Source organism: Mustela lutreola, chromosome 17, assembly GCF_030435805.1.
Source record: "Mustela lutreola isolate mMusLut2 chromosome 17, mMusLut2.pri, whole genome shotgun sequence".
Taxonomy (NCBI): domain Eukaryota; kingdom Metazoa; phylum Chordata; class Mammalia; order Carnivora; family Mustelidae; genus Mustela; species Mustela lutreola.
Window position 1 is genome coordinate 48,189,842 of NC_081306.1, and position 26,570 is coordinate 48,216,411.

The 26,570-nt window shown below is 55.6% G+C and overlaps 1 protein-coding gene across 3 annotated transcripts in view; it reads right to left on the minus strand.

Annotated features, from left to right (window-relative positions):
• Nucleotides 1-25,800, minus strand: part of CALN1 (calneuron 1) — a 495,943-nt gene extending 470,143 nt beyond the window's left edge. Inside the window, exon 1 of one of the 3 annotated variants that reach the window (XM_059154795.1) lies at nucleotides 25,682-25,800. The gene's annotated coding sequence lies outside the window, so the exon portion shown is untranslated. Of the gene's footprint in view, nucleotides 1-14,711; nucleotides 14,946-25,681 lie in introns of those variants that run through there. The other 2 variants (XM_059154794.1, XM_059154799.1) reach the window with 2 other exon arrangements.
• Between the last annotated feature and the right edge of the window lie 770 nt (nucleotides 25,801-26,570).

Here is a 26,570-nt window from a genome sequence, read left to right on the forward strand (position 1 = left end):
CTGGGCTTCCCTCACGCATGCCCACTGGGACCAGTGGGCAGGGCGTCTGCTGCCCCTTTTTAACTCAGGGCTCATGTCTGGGTCTTCTTGGGTAATCCTCAGGGGCTAGGCTGGGTGGTGGTCCTCGTCCTGACTTCAGGAACACTGGTGTCCCAGACATCTCCCCCGGCTGGCCTTGGAGACATCACAGCGATCTGCGCCAGCTTCCGAGGGTTCCCAGGGTGCGTATGCAGATCAGGTGCTCACTATAACCTGGACCCGGACCCTCACCCGGACCCGGACCCTGACCGGGACCCGGACCCGGACCCTGAGCCTAGTGTTGTATGTAGACACAACCAACAAGACGCTTGGGAAAATAAGGTAAGAGGTAGCCAGACACCGGGGTTGCAGACGGGACTGAACTCTCCGAGTGGGCTCTGCTCCAGCGCAGGAGGAAGTGGCTACCTGATCTCACCCTACGCCCCGTGGGCCGCACAGCCTCTTACACAGGTGCTGCTGCTTCTTACTTAGCAGGTGCTGCTGTGAGTCTTGGTTCACTGCAGACGGACGCTGGAAGTTCATGGTCCTTTCCCCCGGATGCCTTGGGGCGGGGGCGGGGGCGGAGACAGGGAGAAGCTGGCACTCGCCCGGGCACCTGGTGATCCCCTGGGATCACCTCTTGAACAGCCACCCCGCTGGTTCCTCGCGGCCTGCCTCTCTTCCCTGCTGCCACGGCCTTTGCGGAACAGGCGCTGGTTCTGGGAGCCGTCCTGAGCCCAGACGCGGGAGCCTAAGACCACAACCGCCCGGAGGCCTATGAGCCTGGAGGGAAGGAGCCCAGACCGCCTTTGGACTCCACACTTTCAAGAGGGACCCGAGCTGGCTACAGACCCGCGCCGCCTGGCACGGCCCTTTCCGCTGACTGCTGGAAACACTCCTCTCCTGTGAGGTTCCATGTCAATACACACTTGTCCTTTCTGTTTTGAAGGCGTGTCCTTACTCCGTCACGCACACGCCTACCATCTTCCTCCTCTCCTTCCTCCTCTCCGTGTTGAACTTCTCGTGCTGTTGGCCGGGCTCCCTCTCAGACACTCACCTCATCCATTTCAACTGAGTTTTATCGCCTCGTCTTGACTTGTACTGAGTGTTTCTTCATTATCTGTGGGTCTGTTTTATTGCCTTTTCTCTTTCTTCTCTTTCAGTCTCAAACTTCAGTTTTCTGAGGAGTCGCAGGGATCACCTAGGCCCAGGGCAGGAAGTGCCAGGCCACCTACCCATGTCAAGGGAGGAGACTCCTCTCTCTCTGCCCTTGGAGGGCTGACTCCCCTATAACCTCACCCCAGGAGACCCCTGAGACCCCGCCCCCAGGACAGGGTTGCAATTGTGGTCTCCCTAGGGGACACACACCCATGTCCTCTGGCAAGGGCCCACACAGCCTAGGCCTTCTAGAAGGAGACCTCAACGTTTCATAATCAGCTGCTCTGGAAAATACATGCATCTGAATGTGTGCCTTCCTGCTGGCTGGTAGGAGGTCCCCAGCTTCCTGCCCCTGAGCAGGAGCCCCCAGGGCTGGCCAACCCCCAGGAAACGCAGCAGAGAGATCAGCACCGACCTCTGTCACATGGGTCGAATCGCAGACCCAGACATCTTACTTGTGGGATTTTAGGAAGACATTTCTATTAGGCATGTCCTCCAGGCCTGGCTGCACAGAGAGGCAGATGGGGCTAGACGGGGCTGTTCTGCTCTGACCACTGGGCGATGGAACAGTCTCTTAGGGGCCATTCTGTCAACCCTATCCAGGTCTTTTGTCACTGTCCCCAGTTTTGACCCCCCCATAGCCATCTTTGACCCACCTCCCACTGTGAAGTCCTCCACACTGCTGGGGCCTGTCCCCCACGCAGGGCCTCTCGTGGGCTGCCACTCCTGCCCCAAGCTTCACCTTCCCCAACTAGACGACCCAAGCTGTCTGCTTCCGCTCCTGCCTGTTCTCTGCAGAGCCAGGGTGGTCTTTGGAAAGTGTCAATCGGGCCACATCACGCTTTGCTTCAAATTCTTCCGTGATTTCTCATCAGATATAGAATGAAATGCTCTTGCCTTTCTGAGGTCCCCGAGGCCCTGTGACCCACCTCTCTGACCACCCATGCACCCCGCAGCCGAATCCCTGCCTCGGCAACACCCCAGACCCTTATGCCCGCGTCTGTATGCCTGACGCTCCTGTTGGAGGCTGGCACCCAGATCCGTGAGCGCCCGGCTTCCCCTCCTCACTCGGGTCCAGCTCAATGCCACCTCCTAAGAGGCTCTCCCCAGTCACTCCGGTGACGTGCCCCGTCCACAGACGCACTCCAGACACGAGTTTTTGCCACGTATCACCATCTGAAACTATCGTATCTACCCATCTACCTACCTACCTATTTGTTTGCTGAGTTTGGATGTTCTGCTCCTAATTGTCCTAGAGTAGCTCATATTAAACCAACTCTCTGTCATAAATCACATCCATAACAAATAATAGTCATAAAGTCTGGGCGATGCATAAAAACGATGCTCAGAAGGCACGAGAGTGACTCAAAGCAGGGGGACGCTGAAGGGACGTTGATGTTGGAAAGACTGAAATGCACTGAGCACCTTTCTGTTTGTGTGACTTTCAGCCGAGAGCAGCCCCCATCAGTGCCCTGTGAGACTAGACACCGAAGTCTTACTGCCGAGCAATTAGAAGACAGGGTTCAGGGCACCACCAGCAGCTGGGAAGGAGGAGAGACTCGCCGGCAAGGATAGAATCACAGAGGGAGGGACCCAAATCTCATGAGTCATGCTGTCAGACATCAGGTCAACCCCCCAAATCTACCCGGCCAGGGCAGACTCAAGCCGGCCGGCTAAGCCTCAGAGAACTGAATGGACACTTCAGCTGTGGTCCAGCTAAAACAAACACACTGGTGAACCAATAAATACTCTTTGCATGAACATAACAGAACCCAGAGTCTCTACCACAGCTTGTCTACAAAGTCTGGGGCACAATTCAAAATTCCTAGAGGTACAAACAACAGGAAAACATGATCCATACCAAGAAGAAAGGCAACTGACAGAAACCACGTGGTTGCAGATTAGCTCAAAGTCATAATAGAAAACATTTGCTAAATGCTTATTATCTGTGTGTCATCACTAGGATGTAAACTCCATCGGAGCAGGAACCTAATCAGTTCTGTTCCTTGCTCTGTCCCTGGCTTTTAGAGTAACAGATGGTGCATAGAGAAGCACCCCGAAACTATGAACATGGCATGAAGCGGGACTGTATTTTTTCCTCCTTATTTTCTGTCTTGATTCCTTGAGGTCCCTCCTAGATGAACCAAACTCCACCAGAGAACAATCATTCTCTTTCGAACACAGAGCACAGTTGTGTGATTGTGAGTTAGTAGCGGCTGCTATAGACAAGTAACTTTAGTCTCTAATTACTGCCCAAAAGAAAGCATGTCGATCAGCTATTGTGAAACCCAATGTCACCATCATTCAGAAAACATTCATCACTTAACTGCCTTAAAGTAAGAAATACATATGTAAAGTTAGCTTGTTCCCGGGCCTGGGTGTTTAGTGTATGGCTAGTTCGTATCAGAGGGAACCACGATGTCCAAGGTCAGACGTAATCCATGTTTTTTTTTTTTTTTTTTAAGATTTTATTTATTTATTTGACAGAGAGATCACAAGTAGGCAGAGAGGCAGGCAGAGGGAGAGAGAGGAGGAAGCAGGCTCCCCGCTGAGCAGAGAGCCCGACGTGGGACTCGATCCCAGGACCTTGAGATCATGACCTGAGCCGAAGGCAGTGGCTTAACCCACTGAGCCACCCAGACGCCCCGTAATCCATGTTTATCAAGGAGGTTAGTCCCTAAGGTAGATGTTTAAAAAAATTTTTTTTTCTAAGAACCTAGATGCCCATCAACAGATGAATGGATCAAAAAGAAGTGGTATATATACACAATGGAATACTATGCAGCCGTCAAAAGAAATGAAATCTTGCCATTTGCAATGACATGGATGGAACTAGAGCGTATCATGCTTAGCGAGATAAGTCAAGCAGAGAAAGACAACTATCATATGATCTCCCTGATATGAGGAAGTGGAGATGCAACATGGGGGCTTAAGTGGGTAGGAGAAGAATCAATGAAACAAGATGGGATCGGGAGGGAGACAGACCAAAACAGACTCTTAATGTCACAAAACAAACTGAGGGTTGCTGGGGGGAGGGGGGTTGTGAGAAGGGGGGTGGGGTTATGGACATTGGGGAGGGTATGTGCTATGGTGAGTGCTATGAAGTCTGTCAACCTGGCGATTTACAGACCTGTACCCCTGGGGATAAAAATTCATTATATGTTTATTAAAAAATTAAAAAATTAATTAAAAAAAATTTTTTTCCAGATAAAATTATTTCTGCCATAGTCAGAGTTTGGGAAGTTGTTAGACCCTTGGTCTGGACTCTAGATGGGACCCCAAATTCTTCTTGAGGAGTTTCCCAACCCTACCCACAGACAGGGTGATATTCAAAATTTGTAAAAACACTCAGGGCGCAGACACTGACCAATCCAGATGGAGGCCAGTCAAACACCAACCAGTCAGAGGAGATGCCAGCTCTGAGGCGCTGGTCGGGCAGGAGCCACGTCCTACATAGCGCTCTGTTTAGGAAGGTGTCCTGGTCACCTCCTCAGCCTTCACAGGAGGATTTCGGTGCCACCTCCAGCTCTACCAACTGTCAAAGCATATGGGAGTGAACCCAACCAGCATCCCAAGGCAGCTGCCCTCCAAGCACTTGTCAAGGAGAATCACCTCAAAATCGCTGCTCCGTGAGCACACTGTGGGGAGAACAACCATGAGTGAAGTGAAGTCCATCTCATTTTTCTAAACTATGATTTTCGTGCTAATGTTCGCCGTGGGAACTCCTTTCCTCAAGTAAATCTTATGAGGAGCCCCAACGCGAACAATGAGAGGAACAAAGCTGATCGTTTCGGGCATACAGACGCCAGTGCGCCCTCACCGCTCACCACCACCTTCTCACACACACACAGACACACAGAGACACACACAGACACACAACACAGACACACAGACACAGACACAGACACACACACCACACACCCCTGAAACCCTGCAGCAGCCTCTGGCATTCCAACAGGGAATCACTCATCATGGAGAAAGGCATGAAGAAAAGTCTGTCACGGACACTCGAAACTCCGATAGAGTCGGACCTTCGGAGAGTGTTTGGGGCACCTCTAGGTCCCCCATCATCCCCCGCCTTCCTAGAGGAACATCACAAGGGGCCGTTCTAGTAAGTCCCTCGCCGTACGGACTGTAAAAGCAGTTTAGGGCTCGTTGCTTCACACGCTGGCCGTTTGGGGGGACCCGCGGAACTCTTTTCCTGCCTCTGGTGACACAAGTGGCTGGGCCTCTGCGGAGCAGCCGGTTTGCTTCTGTCGCACAGACGCTGGGTCTGCAGCCAGAGACTGCTTCCCTTCTCTGGGTGGGCCCAGGGGAGGGTCCAGGGCGCCCCCGGGCTCCACCTCCAACAAACGTGCCAGGTCCGATGCCGTGAGTTTGTGTCCCGACCCCACTCCTGGCTCCATCCTTCCTTCCTCAGTCTTGTCTTCTCCTTTGTCGTATTTTCTCTGCCCACGTACTGGTTATTTGATTACGTCTGGCAACTGCATATGATCTTTGCAAGCGGCCTTGCACCCTTTCTGGAACTGGCAGGCAAACGCATCAACGGATCCTGACTGTGGGATTTCTGCAGTGCACCACGGCTCTCTTCAATCCGCCACTTTATGATCTACTTCAGCAGGCACCAGCTCTCGTACAGCCAATTTCACTGTCTTTTCAGACTAGAAAATTACTGCCTGGCCAAAGACACGATGCTCATGAACTAACTAGACGTCGCTTTATTACGGATTCTCGTAATCTCTGCATCTCCTCGGTGCACGGCGGCACCTCATAATCTCTCCATCCCCTGGGTGCACGGCGGCACAACCGTGCCGGGGGAGGGGAGTAAACCCGTCACTCACCCAAACCCAAATATTTGAACCCAAACATTTATGACTTTTTATCTCTGACCCCCCACCCCGCCCCTGCCCAGACTCTCCTAAAGCTTTGACGGGGCAGAGGGAAGAAAAGTGAGGACTCGGGGTATGGGACAGCCAGTCTCCGTGGAACTTAAGTGTCTTCGGTTTCTGCTGCTACAGTTTTATTTTCCTCCAGCTCTGCGATTAGAAGGGACAAAGCCATCAGAACCACCCAGTTGTCTTTAAGATATAGCTCGCCCTGCTCACGACTCCGCCCCTGGCTGGCAGACTTGGTGTCCCAGGGTCGGAGAATCGGGTTAACAACCAAAGCAGTACATCCACGAGAAAGCAGGAGCGTACTCCCCGGTTCCCAGAGTGATGCTGAACTGGGAGGCTTAGGGAGCAGCTATGCCATATACACGGGGAAGAAATAAAGGCAATTTGGAGGAAAATCTCTCCTGGAGGGAATGTACAATCCAAGAGCTCTCCCACGCCGGCCCTAGGCCTCTCGGTTCACCGGGGACCACACAGGTGCTAGGCAGGGAGCCCTCCCCACCCTAGAGAAGGGGCCAGCTCTCCCCCCACCCCCGGAGTACCCTGGGATGGTGCCTGCTCCGGAGGGAATTGCACGTCCACCAGTAGCTGGATGAGTCCCCGGAGGGCGACCCCAGGACACAGTGGCACGGAGGAAAGAAAACCCTCTCAGCCTTGGCATCTGGGAAACATTCTGAGCTTTTCATTCTCTCCTTCTCTTGGGCCGAGGTGGTCCCAGCTTCAGGATAATTTGCAGCCTCGCTGGTCTTGGGGTGGCAATAGGGACCCCGAGGCTAGAAGCCCAGGTCTTAGGGGCTTGGATCCCGAATCCAGAGAGCACCCTGGGACCTGATTTGAAATGCGCCCTGGGAGTCAGGAGCCCCCTCCACCCGGAGGAGCGCAGGGAGCCTCTCTCTCGGCAACAGAGGGACCCCATCCTCCAGCCCACAGAGGTGAGCACGGGGAACACTGTTGAGAGAATGTTCAGGACGCTCCGGCAGCCCGGTGGGCGGCTCCCTGGGGCCAGACCAAGCGGGGAACAGCCTGAGCTGAGCCAAGGACTATTTGGCACCTGCACTGGGCTTTCGAAAGGCAGAGGGAGAAGCAGGCCTGCGGGGACGGCAGGACAGAACGTGGTGGGAGCCCATCTGCGGCAGCTTTTGTTGCCGGAACATTTGGTGCCGGGATTAGGGGCCTCGAGCAACAGGGCATTGGGAGAGTAAACGCTCATGAAACCAAGGCCTGCGTAGCCCCGCCTCCCTCGGCCTGCCCGGGGCCTCCCTGCGGTGGCCGAGTGGACAGACAGCCCTCCTTCCCGGGGGACCGTGACTTGCAGCCCGGGGAGCGCCGGGCAGCGCGGAGAGAGGCCGAGGCCGCGGGGAGAGGCCAACGCCAGCTCTCTGTGAGTCTGTGCATTTGCGGCCCCACTGGGACTCTGGAGAATTCCGGGAGCCAACTCCGGCCTCCCTTTGACAGAGTCACTTTTCATCTCTTTGGCTGCAGGCACAGGCAAACACACACAGGCGAAAATCAGTTAATAACTATGCACATTTTATAATAAATTTTAACAATTTAAGAGTCTGGTACAGCTTTATTATAACTTTTATTTCAGCACACTCATTCAGGGCGTGATAACCTGCCAGAAACACGGAATTTGCTTGACAGATGCTCTGAGCGCCAAGATAATGGAATATGCTGGAGAGAAACCTGGGGTCGCACCCAGCTCGGCTCTCCTCCCTCCCTGGGGGATCCCCGAGGGGCTCTCGGGAGTTCTGGACGCGGAATGGGAGCTGTGAGTGCGGGGAGGGACGCGCCGGCTCAGCCAGCGTTGCTGGGTCAGTCTCCGGGTGCGGCCGGCCCCACCGCGGTCCCCGGACCTTTCGGTGGCTGGAAGGTGGAACACGGCACCTTCTCCCCCGCCTCTTTCAGGCCTGACCTGGGAGGGACTGAGATCAGCCCCAAGGAAAACCTCCCAGGCGCTCCTTCTTCTGCCTCCCCTGCCCACTCTGGCCCCCACCCGCACCCCCCGGCATTTTTCTCAACGATCAGCAGCCTCGGTAGCATCTGAGAAGCTGAGAGAGAGGCAAATCCGTGGTCCCACCTCCGTCCTACTGACTCTGAAACTCCGGGGGGCACCCCGGGTGTCCTCACAAACCTTTCCGGTGATGTTGACATGCGCCCGAATTTGGGACACACTCAGGTTTGAGAGGTCGAGAGGTTTCAGGGAGGCTGGGGATGCTCTGATCAAGCGAGATTTGGGCTTAAGCTCGGCCGCTGCTGTCGTGTCTCCCTTGCCGGGAAGACTCGGGCCTCGGGGTCCCCCCGTGAGAAATAAGGCCACAGGCCGGACACTCGCTGCGGGCTTCCGAGCCCTGACAAATGACTCCGATAGAGCCCAGCGGACCTTCTCTTCAGGGAGAGACCGAGTGGCCCACATCTTAGAACCCTCCCCACCGCCCCCTGTACCGTGGGGGTGTGTGGCGGTTAAGGGCCGTCTTCGCATCAACTAGAAGAACTAGGGGGAGGGGAGGGTCCAGGACCAGAAACAGGTCCACCCAGGGGGAAGCCAAGCGGAGGGGAGTGTGTGCGAGCACGCACGCACAGAACGAGAATTCATCCAGGTCCCTGCCGTTTTCTTTTTAATTTTTAAAATGTATTTGTTTGACAGGCAGAGAGAGAGCCGGAGAGAGCACAAGCAGAGGCAGAAGCAGGCTCCCCACGGAGCAGGGAGCCCGATGCGGGACGCGATGCCAGGGCCCGGGGACCATGACCCGAGCCGAAGGCCGACACTGACCCACGGAGCCACCAGGCGCCTCTAGGTCTCTGTTTCTCTGGGTTTCTTTCCTCTCCCTTTATCCCTTGACTCCATTTCTCCAAGAACATGAGCAAGTCTCTCCTGCTCTCCTGGCGGATCAACAAAACCCCTCCTTGGACACGGCAGCCTCTTCTGTCTGCCCCCGTCTCTCTCTGTGCCACGAGAGCCAACCTTGGAACTGCTGTCTCCCCTCGGACCGTCACTTCGAGGCTCCGGACGCTCCGTCCTGGACCTCCGTCAGTCGGCCTGTGGCCACCATCTTCTAGGACGTCGCGCTAGCCGCCTCCTGCTTTCACTTCCGGGGGCCGTTCCCCAGCCCCTCGGTGGCCTGGTCTCTCTGGCATGTAACCCTCTGCCCTCTCCAGGCTTTACCTTCTGACTGTCCCTTGTCAGGCTTCAGACGATGTTAAATAGCCTTTACCCGTCTGTCGTCTGAGCTCCTAGTGTGATGATTCACGACCTACCCGCCGTCTTGCGTGCGCTCTCCGAAATATGTTACAGAAATAGACAAGGGGGAGTCTACCTAATTCTTTCAGTGTCCTTCAAATGCAACTGCAGACAAAAATAGTCTTTTAGAAGTAAGGGCCAGAAAACGTTCATTTTCCTTGAGGAGCTAGCGTATGATCTCATAAACAATGAGACTCAGAAAGCAAGTCTCAAAATGCTTGAAATGGGCAAATCCGTCATGTCAGTCCCGGCAGAACACTGGCTAGACGGGACGACAAAGAGTCGGAGGGCAGTTTCGGGTGTGAAGGACGTCGTATTCCTTGATCTGGGTGCTGGGTAGGTACGGTATTCAGGATATAAAGAAGCATGGAGCCGTATCATTAAGATATGAGAGCTTCTTGGACACATATTATACTTCAGTGAATTTCTTCCAGAATCCTGAGTTCCCTTTTCTCACCAGAAGTCCTGATCAGTGGTGGCTCCATTACATTCTTATACAACGTTTTGACCTTTACGTGCGCATCCTATTGTCTTCCAGTCTTGCTCTCCGGCTCTAAATTATACTCTCCGTGGTTCAAAAATTGTGTCCTTAGCTTATAACTATATACCTTAGGCTTTACTGTATGTGCACATCCACAGTGCTTCATGTAGATGAGGAGTCTTTCAAGTAGGATAAAGTCTGCTTTTTTTTTTTTGTCTCTCTATCCTTCATGCCCAGCGTATAGTGGTTGTTCGATTAATGTTGAAAGAGAGAAAGAAGAGAGAGAAAAATCGGGTAAAAGTGAGTGCAGGACTTAGGGGTCAGAAGGGTTCTTTTTGAAAGGAGAGAGGTCTGAGCAGATCTCCAGGGCGGTGGGAAGAAGCTGGGAGAAAAAGACACATTGACGATGAGGAGGGTGATCTACAAATCCTGCTCCCAGGAGAGGAGAGGAGGAAGAAGTTAGGACGGGGCGAATTGTCTTGAACAGAAGAGACATTGTCTTCTTCATATCCTTGATTGGTTTTTCCTCCTCTCTGCAACCTGTAAATCGTTGTAATCCCTCAAAACTCAGTCCTCTCCATCATAATCTGTCTCCTGATGATTTCATCTGAGGTAGTTTAAATACCATCTGTCCTCCGATGGCTCCCAGGACTGTATCCAGCCCGGATCTCTGCTGTGAACCCAGGACAGCCCACTCAGCCTCTCTGCTGGATGCTCAGCAGACGCCTCGAAGTTAACAGGAGAAACACCGAACCCTTGATCTTCTCCCAAACCTCGTCCACCCACAGTCATCCCCGTGGGAGGCCAACGAAGCTTGAGTCATCCTCGACTCATCTTTCTCTCACACAACCATCCAGTCCGTCCACAAATCCCGTCGCCTCCATCCTCAAGAAGAGAGAGAAAGTCCAGAACCCAGCACTCTTCACACCTCCGCTGTTCCCCCGGGGCCAGACACCACCCCTTCTCCCCGGGATTTTGTGTTTTCTTCGATAGTCCTCTTGCTTCTACCCAAGCCCACCTACAACCTTTTCACAGCACGGCAATTAGAAGGATCGTTTTTAGGAGTCTCCCCTCCGCTCAGAGCCCGGTGCTAACTTCCGTCTCAGAGTAAAAGTGAAAGTTCTTATGACCCTCCGTGCTAATAAGGTCTTATGACCCTCCAGGGGTCTAATTTCCATGCTGCCTTGTCTCTCCCTCCTCGTAGGACTGTACACGCTCAGGGCCCCTCACGGTCACTGCCCCACCTGCCTTCTCTGCTTTCTCTCTCCCCCGGCTGCTATTCAACCTACAACCCCACCCTTCCGTCCTCACGTTTTGTCTTCCCCGCTGGATGGAAGTTCGGCAGCGACAAAGTTCCTGTGTGGTTTGTTCGCTGCTGTAGCCTCAGAGTCTAGAAGACAGCATGGTCTATGTAAATTCATGAAAATTTCAACTAAATTTTTTAAAAATTTAATTTTAATTTAATTTTTTTTAATTTAATTTTCCCACGGGATTCTCTTGCTTAAAACCCCTCAGTGACTCTTTATGTCCCTTAGAATAAAGTCCCCTTCTTTGTGGGCACCCGAGGCCCTTTGGGCGCTGGCCCTGAGGCCTCCTCTCTCACATGGCCTTCCAGAACACAGCCCAGTGGAATCACCCAGCAGCCCATCCAGTGGTTCCTCCGCGATTGGCCTCCTCTCCCAAGAGGGCTCTTCCAAAACCACCTGTTTGGGGACTCAATTTGGGGGTCAGTCAAGTTAGAGTAGACCCCACCCTTGGGCCCCGACAAGGCACCGGGCTCTTGCCTGCTCCAGCCTGTACCAGTCTGCCCTGACACCCTTTCTCTGCTGGTCTGTCCTCATGCTTGAGAGCAGAGGCGCCCATCCGTCGAAGGCGGGTGCCTCCAGCCCTAGCCAAGGACATGCTCTGTGAGGTGGCGGGAGTGGGATAATCATTATCACCATCATCTTTGATAAATATTTATTCAGTCAATGGCTCGCCTCAGTACTACTGTGTCCTCATGGCTCAGCTTGCCAGTTAACCGACAGTTCGAGGGACTGACTCCCGTCACACACCGGAGTGGCAGAGACCTCTTCGGGGTCTCTTCCTCAAAGCTGGAAGAAGACGGAGCCTCACACGTCATGAGGGACAGCAGAAGTCACCTTGATGTCTCCTTAGCAATCAGAATGGCTTCAAGGTCACTTCTGGAGCCTCAGGCACCTGATGCATGTCCTAGGGCACAAGATATTTTTTACTGCAACTCAGATTTCCTTGCAAAGGATACCGTCTAGTCCGAATTTATTGCAGTCGCGGGCTCTTTGATCTGTCTGGCTTAGCGCGTGTCTTAAGTAGGCTGAGCAAGAAGTGATTTCACCTCGTCATTAAAAATCACCTACGGTGAAGGTGAAGTGCCCGCACACCATCACGTATTCATTCAATGAACCTTTATGAAGTTTCAGTGCCACTGGGGGAGGATAATGACACTGAAGAGGGGTCCCTGCCCCCGGAGGAGACGCGGCCCCGCAGTCAGTAAAGGGGTCCCCGGAGCTATTTAAGTGGTTTTATCCTTCATGTTAGGCTTTGCTTAATTAGAGGCAGATGTCTTCATCAAAAGACAAGAGGAAAGATTTGCTTCATACCAGCTGCATGCACAGACTTCGGTGAAGTTGTTCCATTTAGTCCTGACAAGCCGACGGTACCCCAGGCTGAAAGTGAGACCCACTGAAGCTTAACGGCCGGCCAGGCCGCACACCAGCGTGCGCTGGTGCCCGGCTGCCGGTGAAGGTTCGCCGCCCCTCCAGGCCGTGACCTCCCTCCTCCCCCTCCCTGGTAACGGGAACCCCCGCTAAGGCCGTTCCAAGAATATCCAGGGACCACAGAACTGTGCAAAGTTGCCATGTCTATGCAAAGCCATTTACAGCTTTTGAAAGCCAGCAGCCATCCAGTAAATTAAAACACCACACACACACACACACACACACACACACACACACACCATTAAGTTGAAAAGAAAAATGGACACAAGGAACAGTCGACTTAGTCACTTTTCGTTAATAGGCCCCAGCCCGTCCAAGGACACGGTTGGTGACGTCTATCCCAAGCCTCTCCCTGCCGTGGAGGGGGCATTTTGTGAAGGCTGGGCTCCTTTGACTTCTAGAAAGTGACCAAGGAAGAGGGGTGATGCAAGCAAGGTGCCCGGGGAGGCAGAAGGGCCGCGGTGTTCGGGCCCCAAGGGGACAGAGGGAGGAGACCTCGAAGTGGGCCCCTGGCCATGGAGGAGCTCCCCGGTGGGACACTCTGTTAGCTCACGAAAGCAGCCACCGTCCTGCTCACATCCCAGCTCCAGGCGACAGCCGGAGCCTCGGTGGCGCCGTCCACGCCCCAGCCGGAAAGCACAGCCTGGACGCGGGCGCCACACCTGCCCCGGCACCTCCCGTGGGCCCCCTTCTCACCCTGCGCGGCGCCCCCACCATCCTGCCTCCGGGGTGGGCTTCTGTTTGCAGGAAAGACCTCTCCCTGGGCGCCTCCCTCAGAAGCCTCAGACCATGACCCAGATCCACTGCTGGGCGCAGCGATCAGGAACGCCGCTGAGGGCTTTGTTCATAGGGTTTGGACAGTGCCTCCCAACCAGGGCTTTTCTGCCGGGGCTGAGGGCTCTACCGCTCTGAGAACAGGAATCACTCTGCACCCATAGCGTCTGCGAGGCAGGTATCCCGACTTCCCTGACAGGCACTCAGAGAAAGTTCCCATCCTTTTCTGGAGAGTTGGAAAGAGCTTTGCTACACCCACCAGAGCCACTATTCATAGGAACAGTTTAGGACCCTGCGGGCAAAAACTCAGGGGGAAAATCCCAGTCCCACGAGCTGTGTTTTGGCTCAGATCCTTCTTGACTGGAGAAGTGGTGTTAATCATCTGGGAGGTCTTAAAGACCCTGGGGGGAAAAAAATCAATAAAAGTGCTTTTTCTCTCCTAAGCTACTTTCCTTGGTGGGGATGCCCCCCCCCCATCAGCACCCATGAACTCCTGCTCCGGGGACTCTAGCTCAGGACAGTGAAAATGGCTCCCTCTGCCAGGCCTGGCTCTCAGGGACATCTGTGAAGGCGTGTCAAGCTGACTGAGAGGAAACCTCTCCTTCGGGTATGACTCAAGACGAGCATCTCACCCAGAAGGAAGATGTGGAGGCGAGAACAAATCAATGAAGGATTTGCAGATAGATGTTCCTCGGCCCGAGTACAATTTACAAAGTGCGGCGTGGAAGGGGATAAATCTCCTCCCCCTCTCCGCCAGCCTCCAGCCGGCTCCTGAACAAAAACAACTCTTTGCCACAGAACCTTGGGCTCAGCTGGAAGTGAGTTTCCTCAAAAGGCGCAGGGAAGGGGGGACCCACGCCTGAAGTCCCACAGCCGGCGTTTCGCGTCTGGCGGCGTGAGGGTAGGGAAGGGGCGGCCGGGGGGCAGGTGCCACGCGGGGTTCCTGCCGGGACACTTTGACAGAAAGAAAGTTGGACGGAACGAGTTTTCCAATGTCACGGGGGAGCGGCCGCAGGGCCAGGGGCAGGCCAGCCCGGTGGCCGGTCACTGATCTGAGAAGCGTGTCCACTCAGGGTTATGCCCTTTCCGTGACCCCCCGAGGGAAGGGACCCCGCGGGGAGGAGAAGGCTCTGCACCAGCCCAGGCTGGCAGAAACACCTTCCCCAGCTCTCCCGGCCACTTGGGCAGCTCCGTGAAGCCGGGACCAAAACTGACGCGCAGGGAGCGACCCCGGCCCTCCCCACCCCTCCCCTCCCTCCAAACCCCCAAGGAAACTTGATTTGTCTGCAGGGAACCCAGGCTGGGAACCTGGAGAGGAGGCAGAGGGGCAGAGGGGAAGCCGGGGGCCAGGCAGTCCGTGGGATGATGGATGCACAGCCCAAAGCCCCAGAGCAAGCCGACAAGGACCGTACCTCCTGCTGGTCTCGGGGGAGCCGCTCCGGGATCCATGGCTGGGAGCTGAGGAGAATCTCTAGGGCATCGGGAGGGAGCAGAGCACAGCAGCTCCTCAGAGCGATGGGCCAGGGCGAGCTTTAATTAACAGGGTCTGAAGCCTCTTCGTTTTTTGGTAACTGAGCAGATTTAAAGGGCTAGAGTCCCAATTCGGAGGGTGCCGGTGTCGCTCTGCCTGCTGCCTCTGCTGCTGCTCCAGCCACGGCTCGGGCGGCCGGAACAGCTTCCTGCAGACCTTTCGGTCCGGCGAGGAACCGCAGCGCCGACGGTGGGGCAGCACAGCCCGTGATCTGGGGGGCTCAGGCCGCAGGGTCTGAATCGAAGCCGCAGGGTTGTGGACCTCGGCACCGCCCACCCTCTGTCCTCGGACCAGGGAGGGAGGCTGGATTCGTGGGGTGCAGCTGGCAGCAGGGGAACCCTCCCAGATCCGGGGTGGGACGGACAGTGTCGGGGAGAGTGGGAAGTGGGGGCTCTGCTTTGTGCTCCTCTCCTGACAGCGATGCACAGTGACAGCCGTCCTGCAAACTGCGCACACACACGCACACGCACACACACACCTGTCCATGCACACGCATGTCCGCCCCCACACACGTCTGCCCATGTACACACACACACACACACACCCTTTCCGGATACCCAGACCGCAAAGGCAATGGCCCGCAGCCAGCCAGTTCCCTGACCACACACCTGCGTTTTACAGGTAGACACACCAAGAGAGAGAGTTGTGACTGTTGCTCCAGAGCATGGCCAGGAGAGAGACTGCAGAAAGGCGGTGGGGGGGAGCGGAAGAGCAAACCCTCGTGGACAGCGGCCAGCGTCCTTGGCTGCCTTTCCCAGAGGGGAGATTGAGTCAGGAAGAGCCTCAATTCAGGACCATCACCCCTAGGGAACCTCCATCCCCACAGCCTCTTTCTCTGCCCTCCTGCCAGGCTGCCTGAGAAGCCTCGCCTCGGGCGACACCTCAGGGTCTCACCCTCATCCCGGACCCCTGACTCTCGATGACGCCGATGCGGTTGTCCCCGGGCGCTGCTCAACACCGTCTCTCCAGGAGGCGCGCAAAGGAAACCCAGCTGCGGGGGCTCCCCAGACTCGGGGCTCTGCCTTGGAGTGAGTGACAAGGGGGTGTCCCAGACGGATCGGGCTTGGGGATGGGGGGAACCTCAGATTCCTTCCGGCTCTGCTGCGAACTCCCGTGGGACCCCCTCCCCTCCTCAGCCTGCGTTTTCTCTTTTGTAAAATGTCGGTGCGAAGCCAGCCAAGCCCTTCCCGGAGCCGGCCCGTGAGGAGGGGGACGCGGCACTTTGAGGAAACACGTTCCGTTACCCAAACCGCAAGCTTGACCACATCTTGGCGGACGGGACGGCTCCCTGCAGAGGGCGCGCACTGGCAAGTCTGCAGAGTCGCTGCGCAGCATCGTCTCCAGGGGCCTCGGCAGCAGCGAGGGCTGCAGGGGGTCAGGTCCGCCCACCCTGGTCCGGACTCTGCCCCGGGAGCGAGAGGCACGCAGTGGCCCGGAGCAGGTCAGAGAGCAGAGCCGCGTCCGGTTCCTGCCGAGCCAGCGGCCGAATCCACCGACTGGAGGGTCTCTCTCCGCCGAACTCTCTCCCTGCCCTCCTCAACCCTGGCCGGCTCGCCCCGTCCACCGCAAGGTGCCCGAGGCCTCCTGCGCACCGCCGATAAAAGCTGTCCCCAGAGAACCTGCGGTCACCCCTTCGACACCCGTTCAGTGTGACTGCCTGTCCCCGTCGTCCGGGGAGCCCATGGCCTCTCCACTCGCCTTTCAAAGACGGCAGCCGCGGGGACTGGTCAGCGCGGGGCCGGGGCCGGGGCTGGGAGATGGGGCCTGGAACCGAGAATGTTCCCACAGCCCCGGCCCCGCACGGGCGTCTCCGAGGAGGGTCTGCGGGGCCTAGAGAGGCCCGAGAAGGACCCCTGGACAAGGACACGTCTGAAGGGGAGGGGAAAGTTCAAGTCCTGTTCTTCCCAGCCGGCCCCTCAGACCCTCGGGGTCTCTGTCCCGGTTTTCAGGAACAAAGCCGAGCCCCCCGTTTGGAGGCCGACCGTAAAGAGAGCATAAAGAGAACGCTCCCATGCGGGAGGGACTGTGGCCCCGACACCCGTTTCTTGGAGCCGTCCGAGGACTGTCCCCACGAAACCACAGCAGCCACCGTGATGGCCTTACGGGACCCCGTGGGATGCCACGCCCCGAGCGCCACAGTGCGAAGCTCTCCTCAACCTTCCCCACGGCCCCTCAGAACACAGACCCGTGAGCCCCGAGATTGAACAGGAAGCTGCGTCCCCTGGCAGAGGCAATGGCTCACTCAGCCCCGTGGGGAGGCCCCCAGCGGAGGAAGACAGGAAAGGTCGCCTGCGGCCTCCACCACCAGGACGTACCCTCAGGATGACTCTGACCTCTTCAAGTCCAAACTGAAGAGACTAGGACCCAGAGAGACGCAGGGTCTCCCTCCGTCCTATCTAAGCTCTGCCATGGGCACCCTTTTGGCCCCAATGAGGGCCTCTTCTCCGTGAGTGACGGACGGAACGTCCCTGCTCCTCGTGCCCCCCAGCAGGAGCTCAGCTTTATCAGACTTGGGCCCGATAAGCTTATCAGAACACAACCCCGGAGGCCCGATCTCTGTAGATGGCAGGAGTGATCTGGGGGAGCCTGGAAATCGGCCTGTCGACAGATCTGCTTTCCTGGTTCCGGCTCGTCCCTGCGGGCACTCAGCTCTGCCCCTGCTGCCGAGGACACCCTGTGATGCTGGGGCCGAGTTCTCCAGACCACTCTCCCCAGGCACCCCTGCCCACTGGCTTTCTTGTCGGTTCAGCCGAAGCAGGACCCCAAGAAGCTGGGGAGGCCAGGAAGGAGCAAACCGCAGAGGGATGAGTCTTAACCCCACTGGGTTAGCTGCTGGGCCGTGACCCTCAGTGGTCAGACGGCCGGCTGTGCCGCGCTCCTCCCCAACCCTGGGTCTCCTCAGCCAGGACAGTCCTGCTGGGCTGACGCATCCCTCGGGGATCTGAGCACCAGCTCCCTCAGGCCCCTCCTCGCCCAGGTGAGACCACCCAACCTCTCTCGTTCCCTCGCCCCCGGGACGGAAGCCGCCCTTGCCATTACCAACTCTTGGGGTTATTTCTGCTTTCCAGTTCCTGTAGAACCTGCCCTGCGTACTGAATGCCATCTGCTTGAAACGCCGAGTGCAGCTTTGTTTTCCTCGCTGGACAAGAATTTTCCTTGGAGATCCCAAATTCGAGCATTCCAAAAGTCAAGATCAAGTCATCCTCTGAACATCCTCGCACTTGTGACGACACATTGGAGAAGGGGAATGTTAACGTTTATGGATTGGAAGAAATTACAGGAGAGAACTAAGTATTAAGATCATTCCGCAGGTCGGAGCCTCAAATTACATAGCTGTCATTTATTACACCAATTTCAACATATCAGAAAGGAAAAATATTCCTGGTCTAATTTTAGATCTGCCGAATTCAAAACAGAAGAATCTGAAGGCCAACTTAGGAGGTTAATGGGGAGAAGACGGAACGGAGAGCCAGCCCAGCAGGAAGGCCTCTGGGTAGCTCATATGTTCCATTCTGCTGGGTTTTTAGCGTGTTGGGTAAATGGTAGTGTGTTTCACTACTATTTTGGAACCTGCGCAGTGTAGGCTGTTGGGGATGTGAAGGACCTTCATTCATCTCCATGTCATCCTCTTGGGTGCGGGGTCTATGGTCTGGGGACAGCCTCTTGAGAACAAGAGACCCCTGGGCAGAGCGTAGACCAGTGCCCCGGCTCAGGAGTTCCAAGGGAGGAACTGGGTTCTTCTCCTCCACACCGAACACATGATGTCGAGGCCTGAGAGCAAACCATGGTGTGATAGCCACCCAGACTCAGACAGAGAGGGGTGGCAGAAAGAAGTGGTCCCCACGGGGCTGGCAAGGCCTGCTCTCAGCAACGGCCTGTCTGGGTGGGCTGTCTGCCGAAACACGAGAAGAGCGACAGCGTGACCCTGTGTGGCATGAACTCTTTGAGCACAGGGGCCAGAAAGGCTCACTGATGCAGTGCCCAGGCCCAGAACGGTGATCACCGAGGCTCCTTCCTTTGGGAAGTCTGCCGTAGAGCAAAAAGGCAGGATCGTGGAGAGCAAAACTGTCCCCTCTCCCACAGGGGACAGGGGTACGGATGTGAGGCATAGCAGCAAAGGTCATTTGTGTTCCCTCACATCATCTGGACCTCCCAGGACCCATGTCAAGCCCAACCCGGTGTGCGCGACCCTCACCGACCACCCCCGCACCCCAGTCCTACGACCACTGGCTTCACGGAAGCCGTTTGCAATCTCGTCTGGTCTCCTATAAGAAATTTCTAGGTGAAGCGCCCCACTTCCATCTATCCATAGCGTCCAGCGTCCTGCTGGCATCAGAGGTAAAGCCGGGCCCTTGGGGAGCTCAGGAGGTTGAAGGAAGACAACCATGAAACAGTTGCAGAAGAGAATGAGGCAGATAAGAAATGCACACCCAGCGCTACGCCAGTACCCACCCTAGGACTCACTCCCTCTGGGGCACTGGAGAACGCTCGTGAGGCTGCTGGGACCTGGAAACTCAGTAGGTGTTGATGACGTGATGGGGAGACATTGTTCCCCAAAGACCGGGCTCGAGGGCACCGGGCACCAGGCAAGGCCAGGGAATGGAAGAAAGCCAGCTCGACATTGCTCACGGGGACACCGGTTCATGGTCAGATGGGGAGGTCAGCAGGGCGCACTCACAAGGCTTGGGACTTCATGGTCGGGGAGAAAGGAAGCTCTTACAGGGCTGGGCGGGACTGGGACCTAGTGAGGGAGGCGCCGTCATGAAATACCCTTCCTCGATATGGGATATCTAAGGCATCTGCTGTATAATCCACGTAAGCAATGAAGAGAAATTGAACACGGGTTTATAGTGGGAGCATGATGAAATTAAGCTTTCTAGAAAACATTTGTTTCCCCACGGTGCTTGGGATAAAACCTGACTCCTTAACCGACCTGACAGGTCCTGTGGATGGGCGCCTGGGTGGCTCAGTCAGGTGAGAACCCGACTCTTGTTTTCCGCCCCCGTCATGATCTCAGGGTCATGACATCGAGCCCCACGTCAGGCTTCACGCTCAACAGAGTCTGCTGGAGATCCTCTCTCCCTCGCCCTCTGTCCCTGCCCCTTCTCTCTCTCTTTCTCAACAAATACAATCTTAAAAAAAATCTAAAAAAATGAAACGTCCTTCCGAAGCTGCTGGCATCAGTGTTCCTTTTGCCAACTCTCGTCTCCTCCGGCTCTCCTCCGAATTCCTGTCAGCTACAGCCACATGAGGGCACTTGCAAGCCCCATAAGAGGTCATCCCTACACATCTCTGGGCCTTAGCTCATGCTGTTCCTCCAGCCTCGAATGTCCTTCCTTGCTGCCTTAGTGAACTCCTACTTATCTGTCAAGGCCCTACTCAGATGTTACATTCTCTGGGAAACCTTCTACAAGAACCCCTTTGCCCCCTATATGTACCCTTCCCCAGGCAGCAGAGGTACCTACCTCCCTTTATAGTAGCAATCACCGTACTGTACAGCCATTTGCTCCCCACACGATTGTGTCCCACTCCAAACAGTAACAACAGGTGTTCTTTGCCTGCCTATCCTTAGCGCTTGGTACATGGTGATTCCACAACAAGCTCTGGTTCCAATGAACAGGAACATATACTTCTACATCAACAAGCTTCCTTAACTCCTTGGTGAAAAATGCAGAACGTGTAGAACTCACACCTGCAAAGTTCTATTAAAATGTCAACAATCCGCAGCCACTCATGGGAAAGTCTGTTCAGGAAGTAAATAGGCATCTTGTTCATTAGAATAATACACAAGTACTATTTCTTAATTTTCTTACTTTTCTCACATTAGTCAACTTGTCTAGTGTTGTGTCATGTGACCTTGCCCACAGACTCAGACGACACAACCCAAATGCTGGAACAAAAGGCCTCCCCAAGGCAACCACTTCTCTAGTCTTGCCCATGAGTTGTGAGACCACAGGAAAGGCAGAGGGTCCACGGTTGAAGGAAAGGTATTCGTTTCCATGAATAGGGAGTACGGGGCCCAAGATGTGGAGCCACCAGCTTACAAAGCACCAAAGTCACAGCACAGACTTAGAGGCGAAAAGATGCCCATCCCATTCTGACTGGTTAAGCAGAGATGAAAATCCGCACACTCACTGCCCCATGAGACCTTTGTGAACACATGGGGTCCAGTGCACTGATCCAAGGTATTGGTCACTGTCCCGTGGGTGCCCCGTGAAGCTCGGTGATCAGCTCCTACGCCGGTCCTGTCAGCCTTCGCTGTCACAGTTACCTGGTGGATGCGGATTTGGTACGGATGTTGCTCCACGCCCCTCCCCTCCCCGATGGCTGGGCACAGAGATTTGCCTTCCTAGGTCCCCATGAATCTGAGTTTTGCTCCATGGCCCTGAAGGTCAAGGGTTCGGAGGATCTGCAAACAGCAGTACCGGCCGAAACAAAGGATCTGCAAACAGCAATAATGGCCAGAACAGAGCATCTGCAAACAGCAGTACCGGCCGGAACAAACACGTGCTCCCTGATTCGTTCTCTCCACCCATCCCGGATCCCTCTCTCCCCAGTTTCCTTGCCTCCTCCTTCTGTCGATCCCACTTCCTAAGCGGAGAGCGCAGCACTCTTGTGGCCCGGGACACCGTATGTGAGAACTGGACTGACGGATGCACGCATTGTGCCTGAAATCTGCTCCCAGGGCCTGGGGAGCTCTGGGCCACAAGAGCCCCTCTAAGTTCTGACAACGGTGCAGCCTCGGCTGACGTCGGGTCCCCAGGCTGCTCACTTGCTAATGCAGCAGCGTGGGGACCCGGTGGGGGGGGGGGGGGACGCATGGGGCATCCCCGGGTGAATTTCCTGGAGGAAATGAGTGGCTCCCAGGCAGCTTGATGGATGGCCTCGCTCCGTCCACCTGACCTCGGGTGCTAGCACAGCGGGCCACGCCATCTGAGCCGCTGGGAAGACAGTGGTCCCAGCAGGGTGTTCTGGATAATGCGCATTGTGAGCGGCAGTGTCGTTTCCTTAAATCACACTGCTGTCACTCGGCAAGGCCATCTCTGACGCTCAAAGGCCCAACTTCCTCTCCTTATCTCACAGCCGAGGGAGATGCCAAATGCAACAATAAAACCACCGGCTTCTGAGAAAAGGAACCAGCCAGACAAGCCTGTATATACAGACCTAAACTGAGGCCGGAAGAAGCAAAGCAGAGTGAGGTCCACAGTCCCGGTGTTCCAGTTCCCAACACAGAAAACCCGCTGTGGAGAGGGTTCTACCGTCAAACAGTGGGGACCGGGCAACGGGCAGCCCTGTCGGGGGTGTGCGAATGGCCACCAGCCAGCCCTGCACCACGGTCCTTTCTGGCCAAGAGATGGGAGTCTTGCAAGGAAGCGCGAGTGGGAAACGAGGGGGGGGCTGCCAGAGTGCCCAGAGCATTCCCTTCCCCCAGCCGAAGACCCCCGCCCCCCCCCCCCCCCGGCTCATTTCCTCCAGGCCAATTATGGTCCACAAGGAAGCTGGACCGGATTTGCGTTTTCCTGGCTGGAGTCCTGGCTCCTCTTCATGCAGCTTCTGCACAATGAAGACACACTCATCATTGAAAGAGAGCACGGAGAAGTCGTCTCTCCAAATGACACTCTCCAGGGGTCCCTGCCATTTTATTCCCATTCACTGCCAGCAGGAGCCTGGCTAAATCTCCCCCACCACCACCACCCGCTTCTTAATACGCTGAGGTTACTGGGTCTGAGCCTCTCCCGGAGGACCCAGCCGGGCAGAGGCTGGGCCACAGGGTTCCACCTGGGCAGGCTGTCCTTGGAGGCGGACCCCAGACCCCCTCATTTCTTCTCAGGTTAGAGAACTTGCACATTTTAAAAGGTAAAGATCATCATGGCGCCAACCTCCATGTCTTCCAGGGATTCAGGAAACTCCACAAATCCAAGGACAGCTCAGAGGGGGAGCACACGGAGGTCGCCACGAGCCTAGAGGGAGCACACGGAGGTCGCCACGAGCCTAGAGGGAGCACACGGAGGTCGCCACGAGCCTAGAGGGAGCACACGGAGGTCGCCACGAGCCTAGAGGGAGCACACGGAGGTCGCCACGAGCCTAGAGGGAGCACACGGAGGTCGCCACGAGCCTAGAGGGAGCACACGGAGGGATCTATGGTGGCAGAACTGGAATTGGTTGGGAGTGAGAGGGAGCTCGTCTCTTATGAGACCCTACCTCGCTGTTGGTTACAGCAAACCGTCCCCCAGCTGCCCCCACCCCTGCGTAGCTGGTGCAGAACAGGTAGATGTTCATACGGTCTCCTTACCACCCCGAGGGGCCGGGGGATGGGATACTGGGAGTGTGAACAAGCCGAAGTATAGAAAAACAGGGATGCGAAGTTGAGTTACATGAGGTAGAACCATAAATACGTAGGTGTCTCTGTACTGGGTCCTGTATGCGGCCCGCCTCTGCAGCTAAACCTTTCTTAGCATTTCTTTCTCTTTTTTTCATATTTTTTCAAAGATTCTATTTACATATTTGAGAGGGAGCACAAGCAGGGGGAGGGGAGGGGCGGAGAGAGAAGCAGGCTCCCCGCTGAGCAGGGAGCTCAACACGGGGCTCGACCCCAGGACCCCAGGACCATGACCTGCGCTGAAGGCGGACGCTTAACCGACTGAGTCCCCCGGGCGCCCCCTTTCTTCACATTTCTAAGTCCATCCGAGGTTGCTCGTAGGACAAGCCCACCCCAGACTCTCTGACCGAAGCTGCCGCAGGTAACCCTGTAGCCCGAACAGCTTCAGCTTTGGGAAGTCACTGTTCCAGTAAACTTGGAGCAATGTCCCCAGCTCCCTTCTTCCGCCACAAGAAGAACAGGCCCTGTTAGGCTTATGAATCCCCTTGAATTCCTAAATTTTAGTCCTTGAAATAGAAGTCATCACACAGCAAAGGCTAAAAACAGAAACCACCAGTGTCCTATATGCCAAACGGGGACCCATTCCGGAGAATCGCCTAGACAGCAGTCAGGTCCCACAGATGTCAGCCCCTGAAGGTTCTGAGAACTGCCCGTCCCATCTCCACACTGCCCAAGGACGCAGGAGTGTGTCTACACGTACTCCTGATCCAACCAATGTGTCGGAGTCCAGGCTCCAGAACCCGAATGTCCTGGACAGACCTCAGAAGGACATCTCAGATGCCTCTCTCCAGTGTTCCCAGACCTTCAGGAGGAGGAGAGAATTTGGAGAATCAGGGTGCTGATGGACATGTTCCTGGGTAAGTCTTATGTGTTCTTTGTGGCTGAAACCAGACATCACCTCATCCAGGAAGTCTTCTGTCACGCACAAGGTTAGGCTCCCATTCTCTGTGCCCTCGAAGCATCCTGCGCTTCCCACCTAGGCTTATCGCACTATCTTGTAAGTTCCCAGAGATTTCTCTGCTTCCCAAAACAAACTTGACTCTGTGCTTTTGAGCCCAGGGGCTGTGTCTCACCGGTCCCTCTGGAAGGCTGGCGCAGTGACCTCCTGTGTTTGCCAGTGGCCTGGACCCCCCTAAGCGTACATTTGAGTTTTAAGACCTGGTTTGTGCCTATTTGCACCAAGATTAACATATTTCCACACACTCTCACCCTTAACTGCTGCCGCTAGGGGAATGAGAAGTGGGAATTGAAAACAGACCTCTCCAAGGCCAAACCAATAGAAGAAGGTTTTGTAATGTCACAGTCAAGGTCGGGAAAGAGACAGACACTCTTCCAGCATAAGAGAGTCCAAAAATTATGCTAGCAGGAAGACATGACTCTTGTATGTAGATCACCGGAGTCTGTGGGCAGGAGATGAACACTGGCAGTAAAACTGATTTGTTGCTTAAAGTAGTTGGGGATGATTGTAGAGGAAAAGAAAAGAAAAAAAAAACAACAAGTTTCCTGCGCAGAGAAGGGTCCCCTGTGTTTTCTCCTCTGACTTCTAGGACCGAAGTCTCCGCCTCACTCTGAGTCCAGTAAAATGAATGGAGACTGTAATATAATGACGAGTGGGGACACCCCCCCCCCCGCAAGGGACTCGCCCTAGCCCAGGAAAGGAAGAAAACAAAATGAAGCGAATGAATATTAAAAAACAAAAACAAACAACAACAAAAAAAAAACAGGTCTAAGTGAGAGATCTGGTCAACCAGGAGGACCTCCATGTGGGAGCCAACACCCTCAAGGTCTGGACAGGGAAGCCCCACGCTTGGTATGATGCGGGAGTTTGAGCTACTTAGTTTGAAGCCACAGTGGCTGACCCCCAACGCGTTACCACGGCCGCTCCATATAGTCTAGATTCCGTCACACGGACCTGGACTGAAGCACACACTCAACTTTCCTTGAGGTCACGTGTGAGTCGTACACGTGTGTACACACGTGAACAGGCACTTGCCCGGCAAAGGAAGAGAAAAGATTAGCCCTCCCTCCCCAGGTCAACCGCGGGCACCTAAGATACCTCGAGGGTCCCTGACAGGGAGGTAGGCGACATCCGGAGGAAGGCACCCAGCCCCCAGGGAGCCCACAGTCCAGAGTGGGGGGCCGAGAGGTCATCAGGGTTCTACACTGGGGTACAGAAAGTGCTATGTGGAGGTGCTGGCGTGCTTTGGGGACATGGAGAAAGGGGACCTTAGGGCTTAGGAAGGCTTTCTGGAGAAGGTGATATCTGCGTCGGGCTCGGACGATCAAGGAGAAGTTAGCCAGAAGCATGTCCCCAAAATACCTCACCCCACCCCCTAATGCTGGAGACCAGCTGCGAGCCTTCCCGTAGGTCCCAGACAAGGACGCCCGTGCGGAGTCACACACAACTCAGTGTGTCCGAGCCTGTCTGTCCCCCTCGTGGGGCCCCGCAGCTGACAGCCCCCCGCGCTTACCTGTGTTCCTGGAGACGGTCCCCAGTCCTTTCCCGGGGCTGCCTGAGCGGTCCCAGCGCCGTGAGCTGGGGTGAGGAGATGGGTAGGCGGCGTCCACACAGCCGGCCGCCGTGCCCCGGAGCCGGCCTGGCCTGGCCCCTCGGAGCCCGCCGAGGTCGTGCCAGACACGGGCTCGGCTGCAGGCTCAGATTGCAGGCGGGAGAAGCTGCGAGCATCCTGGAGCCCGGCCAGGCCTCTCCGGCGGCAGGCAGGTGGAGGAGGAGCCGGAGAGAGCCTTGTAGCAACCCTAGAGCATCACGTTAACTCCCAAGGAGCCGAGACAGCAGCAGGCTGCCCACCACCCCCAGGGCCGCCGCAGACCCCCGCCCGGGCTGGGGGCAGGTATGTGCCCCTCGCTGTAGTCCCCCAGACGTGCTCCTGATGAACTTGTGGCTGAGATTGGGGCCAGGCCCCCACCCAGCAGCACCCCCGGGCAGAGTCTGCCGCTGTGTCACCGACTCTTAGCTCACTCTAGGCTTTTCAAAAACATCATTTTTATTGAGGTGAAATTCACGTAACATAAAACAAATCATTGTAAAGTGAACACTCCAGTGGCGTTGAACACATCCGGGATGCTGCAGGGTCACCGCCTCCACCTGGCTGTGAGATAATGTTGTCCCGAGAGGAAACTCGGCACCTGCGGAACACGTGCATTTCGTCCCCTCTGCTCCCGGCACCTGAACAACACAGTCTGCTCTGTCTCTGCAGACGTGTCTACTCTGGATACTTCACTTAAATGTTGTCCTAGGGTATGTGACGCTCTGGGTCTGGTTTCCTTCACTCACCAGACTGTTTTCTAGGTTCATTCACATTGTTGCACATAGTAGGACCCTCATTCCTTCTTATGATC